Genomic DNA, 10,436 nt, shown 5'->3' with positions numbered 1-10,436 from the left:
TTTTTCCAATTATTTATCTTAACATGGCCACATGCCCGTGAACAAGATCCGATCCACCAACTTCTTGTCCATTGGTTTTTTTTCCTTGATGATATATAAAGTTTTGCAGTGAATGCCTGAAAGAGTCTGGAATTACTTAATATAACTGCCTAGTATATAAATCCCTAACAGCCTAGTATATAAATCCCTATTAAATATGAATGAAAAATGCAGTAGGTTTTTAATAAATGTGTCAGTGCATAACATAATCAGTCGGAAGGTGAAACTTTTGGATTTGCATTTTTTTGCATTTTTCGAAAGAATATGCTCACCAGAGCAGTTTGATTTTTATTTGAAGTAAATCAGGTGATTTTTCATGAAGTTATGGTCAGATGTATGGGAAAGGCATACAGCAATTTTTCTCAAATTTCATACTTTTTCAATTTGACTAGCTGGAAAAAATATTAAGAAGTTAAATTAAGCTTTGATATTCCCCGAAGATTTACAAAAAGAGTTGATTTAATCATTATGACAAGAACTCATTTTAAAAAATAAAAATTAATCTTCTAACTAAACTTGGCAATATCTCAGTTCAAACATTTTCACCATCCGACTGATTATGTCACTCACTGAAACAAATAGCAATCATTATGTCATCTTTCCGGTGTTTAAATACCTCACCCTTTTTCGAGCAGGAATGATTGTCTCTATTTAATAAGTTATGTTGATGTAATCATTAGACATTGTGTGAGATATCATATTCCATGCAGAACGATAATATTGTTGCTCGTATTCAACATGAGACCTTATATAAAAGAGAATCGATTTCTGAATGATGCACTGGGTAAGTTGATGGTCTCAAGCACCAAAAAAAAAAACAACATTATTTTCGAAGATGCAATAAGCTGACCTTGTAAAAAATTATGTGGTAAAGATTTTTAAAAAATAATTTGCTTTGTTTTTAACAACATATTCTTTTAATCAAGGGGTAGAAGCAATATTACTATCAGTCATGGTTTGAATAGCCTGATAGTAATATTGCTTCTGGGTAAGACTCAAAGAGATTAATGTACCCAAAACTATGAAGTATTGCAGATCTGCTATGTTTTGATTCAAATTCTTCATGAAATTACGTACAAAGCTATCTGAAAAAAGAAAGCAGTAATTTTAATTAAGATAAAGTAAACCTAAATGAAACAAGACGTGAAAAAGATGTTTCAGGTTTAAGTTCCTTCTTCAATCAACATGTAAAAGAAAGATTTATAATGACAATACAATACATAAGGAGCACTCAACATTTTGAGGAAAAAAAAAGAAGAAAAAAGCTCTTGTCTTTTTTTTTCCCCGTTAGCTGAAGAAGGCATTTGATACAAAACATTCCATTATTTGCCCTACTTTAAAGTTGTTTTACCATTTACATGGAGCTGTTGCATGGGAATATTTCTTAAGAATTTACAAATGTTTACCGAATAACAATTATCGATTCATTCATAAATGTTTATACGTGTTTCAAATCTTGCTTTTGTTTTAACCTCTCCAATTTACGATTGCATAATTGACTAATTGACGTACCTTGTTGGTCGATATTTCATTCCATTCATTGTTATTGTTAAATATTATTGTGTTGTGAAGAAGATATTTGATTGAAAAAAAAATATATTGTAATTGTATATATATCCTAGACTAGTAATGATCTGTGAAAGACAATATTCCCAAACAGTTTTGGGACACATTCCATATACAGGCGCCACTTAAACCACTATTATTAAATATACTGAGTTGCTCACTTGGAGTTAAAATGAAAGTTTTATTATTTATCCAAAGAAAGAAACTGGACTGGTGGTGTTTATCAAATACATTTTACACTCTCAGGCACAATTGATAACTAACCAAAATGACTGCGCAACCTTCGCTCAATTGGAAGTTTTTAAGCCATGAAATAAAGAAAACTCGTCGTTTCAGTGGCTTGATAGAACTCAATTGGATAAATAAAACCAATTCCAGATGAACAACTACTTTGAAGTGGCGTCAGTATATGGAATTTCTCCCACAGTTTTGTTTTTATTTTTCATGGAAAAGCTGTTTGGTTATTTTTCTTCATGTATTATGTAAAGTTAAACATTTTATATGTGATTGGATCAAAAACATAACTGTCTGAAATTATGAAATATGATCAGTATTTGGAAAATAAAAAAGATTTCTGCAATGGATGGACAAGCAGTTTTTCAGAAAGTTATATTTTTGAAACTCTTTTAAAGATACATATATTGTTAATGTTATGATCTTAAGTGTCACAGAGATCAATCATATTAGCTCACACTCACAGGTGCATTTCTGTTTAGACTACACAAATTTATACAATAATACTATGGTTATTTTATCGTATTTAGAGACTGCTGTGGTTTGTATCGCACTTTTAGTGTTGGTGCAATTGTAATTAGAATTGACACCAACTACCATAATGACACGTACGCGCTTAGATGCAATTATTTTTTGTCCAATTTTATTTATCTGCCAGGAATAAGCAATTATTTTAGTATAGTTTTGTATGTTGAATATGTATTTGTATATAATAATTTTATAATGCATTTTTACTCTGCCCGCATCATGTAAGTTATCCGATTTTTGTTTTTTTGTTTTGTTTTAAATGTCCATCAGAACATGACAAATACTAAAACCAACCATGACTAGATTTCAAGAAATAAAAGAAAGAAAACAATTCACAACACAGTTAACCTCATTGACCAACTTAGGATTTAATATAACAATTCTTTCCCCGTTTTTATATATCAACAGCACATTCTCTTTTTCATGCAAGTTTACATTTCTACAGTTTTTATACACTCATACAGTAATCGATTTTATTTTTACATTTTAATATTAGTTTTTACCCTGAAGAAAGATGGAAACTAGCAATACTCCTTCAATGCCTTGAGCTTCAACGTTAAAGAATGGATCAAAGTCAAACTTGAAGTGCTTTTCTTTATCCAAGAGTTCTATTATCGCCTTGGTTTTTTTCAAATTTGGCAAATGTCAGATGTCAAAATATGATCTAAAAAAAAATCACATGTGGCAACCACATTTAACAAACTGTAACTTTTTGAGATCATTTTTTGGCGTCATGTTTCTCTGTCTCCTGACAAAAACCATGGGATGAAATCTTTTGTCTTGTGTTGACCCATATATATGAGTCACTGGCTCATGTAAGCACCTCTAGCTTTTACTTTTATTGGTCAACTCATGTTGTCTTCTCTGTTCCCTTTAACCTTTCGTCCATTTTCACACAGCCTTTTCCCCAAAGTCATGGAATAAAACCATTTGGTTTTGTCTAGGCCCTGACTTGGATCTTTTACTGTATCACACACTATTTCATTTTTTTGTTGTTGCTAGAGTGATGTTTTTTCATGTAAATTATCTCTTAATAGTGTATTTGATATTTGAACATGGCCCTTTTGGCAGCTATCTGATGTGATGCTTGTGTCTTGGTGGAACTTTTGGCATCTTAGATGTCTCAGACAGCTAAACACATGGATAAATCATCCTTTTTTAATTTGATTCTTTATTCTTATTTTTGCTTTAGGGGTTGTTAAGGGAGTTAAATTATAGATTTATAATCTTAAAATTATCTAATAGGATAATTTAGATGTGTCCTAAAGACATAAAGCAGACAAACAATAGTAAGATCTATGGGGAGTTTTAATAAGTCAGCTATCCCTGCATATTAAAAAGGTTTTAATAAAGTTTCTCAGACAAATATATTTATTTTAAGATAATAAGGTCTTACACGAAACACTTGACATTTTATGCTGTAAAAGAAAATTCGCTTGGACTTTTTTTAACGTGTGAGAAAATGAAACTATGAGATTTAAAAAAAGATTTGGATAGGAATGAGTACACAAAGCGCTGGCAAGTGTTGAATGAAATAGACAGGAAAACTATTGAGTATTTCACAGGAAAGCAAACTGAAGAATACAAATCAATGTAGAAGAGGTCTTATACATATAAATTATTTTTTAAAAATGTTTATTATTTCCTTTTACTCTTTCAAATGTTGAGTGCCAACTTTGGACTGTTTTGATTTTTTTTATTCCACAAGGCATTTATGATGCTTTGATTAAGCATTGTTTTATCCTACTCTTAATGACAGCATACGTACCATTATAATGAATTATACAATGATAATAATGAGGAGAAACTTAGTTCTTATATTGATCCTTATCCGAATCTTGTTGTCCCTTTTTCTTTTCTTGAATCCTTTTTTTTTTGGTTAAAACTTTATCAAATCCAAAATGTACTTCATTCTAATTACGATTTGTATTATTTGTGTATAATTTATACAAAATAATGAATGTTATATTAACTTAAAAGCATAAGAGTGTTACAGGTACTGATTAAGTTTTTAAAAACAAAACAGTTTTTTAATATACAAAAACAATTTGATGAATAATTTTAACAATTTGGAAATAAACATGCACACATGATTTTTCAAGTGTCATTAGTTTTACAATGATTGAAACATTCCACATTTCTACAACCTGCTCACAAGTAATAGTGTGAAAATTTGTGCCTTTATTTACAAAAATCAAAATGGTCTTCAAGTTATCAGATAATACATTTATGCAACAAACAATTTATTTTTCTTTGGTCTATTTCGCAAATAGATCACTTTGAATGCCTCACAACATTTTTCTAGACTTAAACCAATGATTTTTTTTTGTTAGCTTCTCATATTTGAATTAAAGACTTAAATAAAGAGATATGGAGTTTTATCATAAAGCACGGGCAGATTTTATTTTTTCATTTGAAATGAAAATGTTAAAATCTTTGGACGAATTTAATAAAGATATAGAAACAGGTTGATACTAATGCTGCCTTCCAGGCGTTTTGTCGACTACATGCAATTTATGAATATTTTATAATTATTTGCATATTAAAACTTGATACTTGCGTATGAATGCATATTTTTCTTTCATATTGTATGAATTATTGGCTGTCCTATTATCTACACAATCCATCCATCATCCAAATATTAATGAAAAAATAGACATTGACCTTTCTGTACATAAATATATATATTTTTATAAAAGATTCTAAATATAATTTATGTCATGATACGAGTATATATGAAACTGTTTCACATGTGGTTTTGTATGGGCGTGTGTGTGTGTGTGTGCCTGTAGATGTGTGGAGACAGAGAGAGAGAGAGAGGGGGGGGGGGGGGGGAGATGTATCTGTCATACTTTCACTGTTACCAAGCATGGCTTTATTCTATATTTTCTTCATTAGAAAGATATTTGGATTTGACATTGTCTGTCAACTTTGTGTTATAGTGAGGTCATGGATATTTGTATAGTAGACACATATTTAGGGACATTGACCCAAAAGGTGTCTATCGTATACCATTATCAGTGATATTCAGAACTGTAAGGCCCATAGAGCTGGAGTTTATCTTACTTTCTATTGTGTCAAATTGACAGTCGTAACTGCTTACTACCCTTTGTAAAGAATGTTAGTCTATCCGAAAATACTTTCCTCCAGATATAACAGACCCAGCCACCCAATTACTGCTGGCTGGACAATGGGTTGAATGCACTTGAGATCTCTTTGCTTGCCTTGTCATTGTCATTAAGTCACAACTCTGTGCATCGAAGATAATCGTGTGGTGAGAACAAATGCCTTCAACTAATGCTTTAACAACTGAGCTATTGGTGTATGATGTAGGGAGCAATGAAACTTTTCATTTTTCTCAAGTAGTTGGGATGCAGATATACTTTCTGGCAATTCAAATATTATTGACTTGATGTTAGGACAGAGGAGACTCCCTTTAAAAAATGTCCTTTTTATTTTATCTTTTGGCTGATTCTGATTAATCAATGGTTCTAAATGAATGAATAGATATATTTTTTAAATGGACATTTGTCTTTGAAATAATCTCGAAACCAGCGAACAATCGGATTAAGTTACTTGCTGAAAGAAAAAAAAAAAGAAATTGCTGACCTTCAGGTCTTAGTGCAATGCTTTATCCACTCAATCATCTGTCCTCAGCTTATGATAAAGTCATTCATCGCATATCCATCACCATGCCGACAAATGTAACATTGTTCGGAATAATTAAATTCTGATTGGATCACGAGGTTGGGGATTTGTAATCAGAGATTTACACGTATGTTACGTTATGGGTACATTGGATGATTGAGCGTGTAGTGTGTCAGATATATTTTCATATGATATAATTGTATCATGTACTTGTGACTACTTACTTACTGTGACATGAATAAGACATCATGTCTGGGTGGGGTTCCTGGCCTCCCATAGTGGGCAGGGAGGTACTTCTGTGTCTTCTATTCCCCTACATCTGTTTTCCAATTGCTTTCTGTCTTTGTCTTGGAATGAGATTACTTAGTTTTGTCCTGACCCCGGCCAGAATCTTTGACTGGGAGGGAAATAGTTAAAAGTTTTTGGAGATGATATTTCTTTCCTCGTAAATCATCTCTCTGTTATGTATTGTTATATATGTATTGTTTTGAATGTATGATGTAAGCATTTGAGTGTGTTCCTCTTAGTGGGATTCTGTGCTGGTGTCTGGATGGGACTTTTAGGTGAACTCAAATAAGTACATTTATGATATGCTCTTGGAATCTACATCTGTTCCCTATTTGAACCATTCCCCTTTGTCTTACTTTTTCTTGTGTGCTATTAAATGTAAATCTATAATTCTTTTCACCTATCCCATTTCCTCCTTTGTACTTTGTGCTGAAATGACCTAAATGTGTACTGGGTGGGGTTCCTGCCTCCCATAGTGGGCAGGGAGGTACATACTGTGTCTTCTATCCCCTATATCTGTTTTCCAACTAGCTGTCTGTCTTTGTCTTGGAATGAGATTACTTGGTTTTGTCCTGGCCCTGGCCGGATACCTTGACTGGGAGGGAAACAGTCAAATGCATAGTTATTGTTTTGGGAGATGATATTTTTTTCCTTGTAAATCATCTCTCTGTTATGCATTGTATTATGTTTTCTTTATAGTATATAAGATTTGTAAAACATTTGAGTGTATTCCTCTTAGTGGGGACCTGTGCTTTTGTCTGGATGAGACTTTTAGGTAATCTCAAACTAAGTGCTTTGATAGTGTGCTCTTGGAATCTACATCTGTTTCCTATTTGAACCAATTCCCCTTTTGTCTTCTCTTTTCTTGGCCACTTTAATTGTATTTCTATAACTTTTTACTATCTTATTTTCTTCCTTTTTACTGGCGCTGATATGACCTAAATGTGTTGCAAGTGCCGTAAAACCCTTAAAAACAAACAAAACAAAACCTAAATGTGTTGCTAGCGCCGTAAAACCCTTAAAAACAAACAAACAAAGACATCATGTAAATTTGTTTCCACTCATTATTGATGACGATTTGAATTGTATCTAATATAACATGTCTTAGAATGCTTTAAAATGATTGGTTGTCAGAATGGAAAGTTTTTTCCTCCTAAAAAAATTAAACTCTGCCTAAATGATCAATCTCCATTCACATTGCTATTTCATAACAATCATTTTAAAATGGTATTAAATTATGTTGGGATGAATGTGACGCTTGCAGGTCTGAAAACCCAAATTCTTATGGGCTCATTGTTGTAATGGAAATATTCTCAAACCAATACAATATATTTTCCATTACAACAATATTTAAATCAAGCCCATAATGGCATTTGGCTCTATCTTGTATACCATTTCCGAATTGGAAACGATTGGATAGAATCACGTGACTCATCAGTTCACTCTCATGTCAAAATTAAAATCTAAGCTTAAATCTATGAAATGTTAGTCAAAATAAATTTATTTTATTTCCTAAACTTTAAAAAAGTATCCTTAAGTTTCCTCTAATTTAATCATTTTGACTTTAAACTCAGATTTCGACCTCGCTTCCATTCCAACATAATTCACGATTGACACAGTGGTTTATAAATTTGAATGAAAGTGAATGAGAAGAGAACATTTCCCAATTCATTGAATGAATGGTAGAAGCCAATGTGCACAAATGAGCAGGTTTGATAACCAAACGCGTTTATGGTCCTGGTTTAGCACTGTTGTAATGGAGAATATTTTGCGTCGGTTTGAGAGTATTTCCATTACAACAATGAGACCATAACAATGTGGGCTATCAGACCTGAAAATAAGTACGCATTGGAAGAAGCCTTTAGTGATTTCAAAACTTGAGCGTCATAATAATTTCCTCCCATTGAGATATAATATCATTCTCATCAATGATCAACCTCATTTTTCTATTTGTGAATGGTTTGCTGTGTGAAGTGTTGAGTCAAGTGAAATCCTGGTGATCATTGAAAGGCGATGGGAACCTGGTGTGATCATTTTAATCAATCAATTTTGGGATTTTAAAAACATTTTATTTTGGGTTTGTTTGTTTTTTGTTATTGCTGTTGAATCAGCAGTTAGCAAATGATAAAAGAACAGAGGCTCTTTCCTTGGCAATGATCTTTTTTCTTTTCTTGTGGGACAACCTGAAGGTTATGATATTTTAAAGTCTTAAGCATATTACTATTATAATTGTTCTTTTATTTTGTTTTTTTGGGGTTTTTTTTTTTTAAGTCATCATCCTCATCATCATCACAATCATCGTCATCATCGTCGTCATCATCATTAATATTGATAATTTGAGGACAAACAAGTTCATTATTGTCGTATCAATGACAATACATTACTATTTCTTTCGATTTATGATCGTAAGCAGATCTTGATTTCAATTTTTATCAATATTTAGAGAAACAAAATTAAATTCAGATTACTGGCTGTGTAAGGTAAAAAAAATGAATTGTACTTAACATATTAAGTTATTTGCCGGGTCAAGGCGGTCTTTTGTGTCGTTAGCGATTGAAGTGGATCGAAGCAAAGCGTGACACGTGACACATTGCAATTAAGCATGTAGTGTGTCAGATATATTTTCATACTATACAATGGACTTTTTACCTCTTGCTGTGACATAGTGTAAGTGAAGTTAGATAATGGCAGATCGTCGACGAGTGCCCCATCTCCTGTTTTGAAAAGGGGAACAAACTCTCGTCGTCTCAAATCTCTCCATGTTGTCTTCTTTTATAGGGCTTTCCCCTTATTTTCGGGTATGAGGCTTTTTTTTTTTCTTTTTTCTTTTTTTTTTTTTTTCTTTTTTTTTTGGGGGGGGGGGGGGGGGGGGGGCGGCATGGAATTAGATAACCAGCTGGAGTCCTAGGATGAGAGGGAACCAGTCCATTATAAGTATGTTATAAATTTTGGGAGATGATATTTTCTTTCCATGTAAATCCTCTTTCTGTTACATCCTGTTATAGTTATTTGTATTGAACCTATTTTGTAAGCGTTGTTCTACATTAGTAGCGCTGAAATGACCTTAAAGTTTTCGCAAGCACTGTGAAAAACCTTTTTAAAGAAATCAATCGTGATTTATTTTTTAAAATTCCTTTTTTTTTTTTTTTGCAAGGGTCATTTGACTTAAACAATTTTATAAGATTTTATCGATTTTATTCCCCCCCCCCCCCCCTGCCCCTTCATTCAAAATCTCAAATTGTGCGGCTATGTGGTCTAGTGGTATGACTATTGCCTTAGGATCGGAAGGTCCAGGGTACGAGGTCCACTTTGAGCATAGTTGAGTCCTTGGAGAAGGCTCTTTACTCACATTTTCTCACCGTATTCTGACCGTTAATAGCGTTGTGTCTGTCTGAAAAAAAAAATGTAATATCACCTAACAGTAACAGGCGGCATAAATCATTTCCTAGTTAGCGTCCTTGCTTCGATCCACTTCAGCTCAAAGATCGACAGGCTAGTCACGTGATTTGATGAATGAACATTCCTATCTAAACCTTTATTATAATATCCTTTCATATACCAGGGAATATTTACATGTGGCCTCCATGATATTATTACATCTTTTTAATTTATGACATATTTGTGTAAATGAGTGGATTCATTCATTTCATATGTGTATTTGGAGAATGTATGGTGAGTTGTTGAATGTTTGCTGTACCAAATGTTGTGTTAAACCATTTTATTTTATTACAATGTCTTTGTACAATGAATGAATTTTTAAATCATCATATCATCTTTCATTTCATCCTTTTGACATATTTTTCCATTTAGATTGAGATGCTATTTTTATCATGATGAATAAAATTCTAAAGTGAAAAGTTTTGTTCTTATTTTGCGGACTGTTGGATAGAAAACTAAATGTAACTCGAATCTCAAACATAGTTTATTGATAGTGTGCTCTTGGAATCTACATCTGTCCCCCATTTGAGCCAATTCCCCTTTGTCTTTCTTTGTTTTGGTTGCTTTTATTGTAAATCTATAATTTTTTTACTCCCTTGGTGGGGTTCCCGACCTCCCATATTGGGCAGGGAGGCGCATACTTTGTCTTTCTCCCCCTATATCTGTTTTCCATCCTGCTTTCTGTCTGTCTTAGA

At 32.6% G+C, this 10,436-nt stretch overlaps 1 protein-coding gene and 1 long non-coding RNA gene across 5 annotated transcripts in view; one reads left to right on the top strand and one right to left on the bottom strand.

Moving 5' to 3' along the window:
* LOC144973445 (protein sidekick-1-like) overlaps positions 1–1,675 on the top strand; it is a 49,441-nt gene extending 47,766 nt beyond the window's left edge. For all 4 annotated transcript variants that reach the window (XM_078915903.1, XM_078915905.1, XM_078915904.1 and 1 more), the window contains exon 39: positions 1–1,675. This exon is cut by the window's left edge and continues 1,882 nt beyond it. The gene's annotated coding sequence lies outside the window, so the exon portion shown is untranslated.
* Positions 1,676–1,940: 265 nt separating this feature from the next.
* On the bottom strand, positions 1,941–10,160 carry LOC144973447 (uncharacterized). Its single transcript, XR_013645545.1, has 3 exons — positions 9,387–10,160; positions 7,293–9,144; positions 1,941–6,742 (listed from the first exon to the last, which is right to left on the bottom strand). It is a non-coding gene; the product is annotated as an uncharacterized LOC144973447 (long non-coding RNA).
* Positions 10,161–10,436: the final 276 nt, after the last annotated feature.

The sequence above is a fragment of the Berghia stephanieae genome, chromosome 5, assembly GCF_034508935.2.
Source record: "Berghia stephanieae isolate SIO BIC M18660-M18661 chromosome 5, UCSD_Bste_1.3, whole genome shotgun sequence".
NCBI classification, from domain to species: domain Eukaryota; kingdom Metazoa; phylum Mollusca; class Gastropoda; order Nudibranchia; family Aeolidiidae; genus Berghia; species Berghia stephanieae.
Note: the sequence above shows the minus strand (reverse complement) of the source record. Positions and strands in the feature narration are given on the sequence as shown.